The sequence below is a fragment of the Octodon degus genome, unplaced genomic scaffold, assembly GCF_000260255.1.
Source record: "Octodon degus isolate 3935 unplaced genomic scaffold, OctDeg1.0 scaffold00004, whole genome shotgun sequence".
Taxonomy (NCBI): Eukaryota; Metazoa; Chordata; class Mammalia; order Rodentia; family Octodontidae; genus Octodon; species Octodon degus.
This window is the reverse complement of record NW_004524580.1, coordinates 36661669-36662597: the sequence shown is the minus strand read 5'-3', so window position 1 is coordinate 36662597 and position 929 is coordinate 36661669.

Sequence of the window (929 nt, the reverse complement as noted above, 5' to 3'; positions counted from 1 at the left end):
GTTCCTAGTGTTAAGCAGGGGAAAGTTGGTGTGAAAAGCCATCTTAATAAATTAATTGCTTAGTGATTATTTTCATATTTTGATGATTTTTACTTCTTTGCACAATTCTATAACTGGGGACTCAATAGTAAGTGCCTAAATAAGAAGCCCCCTGTCTGGCTCCACTCAGGCATCACTTTTCCAGTGCCCAGCCTGTTTTTGAGCAGCCACAACTACTCACAGGTAAAACTACAATACCAACATGAGTGCTGCCCTCAACAAACTTAGACCAGAATGTCACAAAAAAGAGATAAGACAGAGCACAGAATCTTCCCAGTGTCAGGATATCAGTTTCTACCAGACATTCTGAAAACTATGACCACTGTTTATGTTTATGCAGACCTCACCTGAGGTCCCTTGCCTGATTTCCCCACTTGCCCTCCTTGTCCAAAGCCCTATAAAAGGCACTGCTTTTCTTTATTCCCCACACCAAGATTTCCACCCCCTATCTGCCAGTGCCCAAGCACAATAAATTTGATGCCACGTTCCTTCATATAAACCTAAATTCCTTTTCAGCTTTGAGGCTAAGGTTGAAAACAGGCTGTAAAAGGAAGTAAGTCATAAAACCTGTGGTTTGTTTAAATGTACAGAATTCTAGAAGGGTCTGGAGTATCCCAGGGTAGTATTTTGATGTGCTGATAATTTTCTTCTTGTTGAATTACTTTATTTTTTTAATTCATATATTTATTTATTTTTTATCTGTATCCCCTTTTCTTTTTTTTTCAAAATTTTATTGATAAACAGATAGCAATGAGATAGTTTCAAATCAAATCGGAAGTACAGTTTCAACAAATTATACACTGCATATATTCTTCTTAGTGGTTAATTGCTGTACAAGATGCGAACTTGAGATCCTATTTACAAACACCATTAGAAAAAATCATTCTATT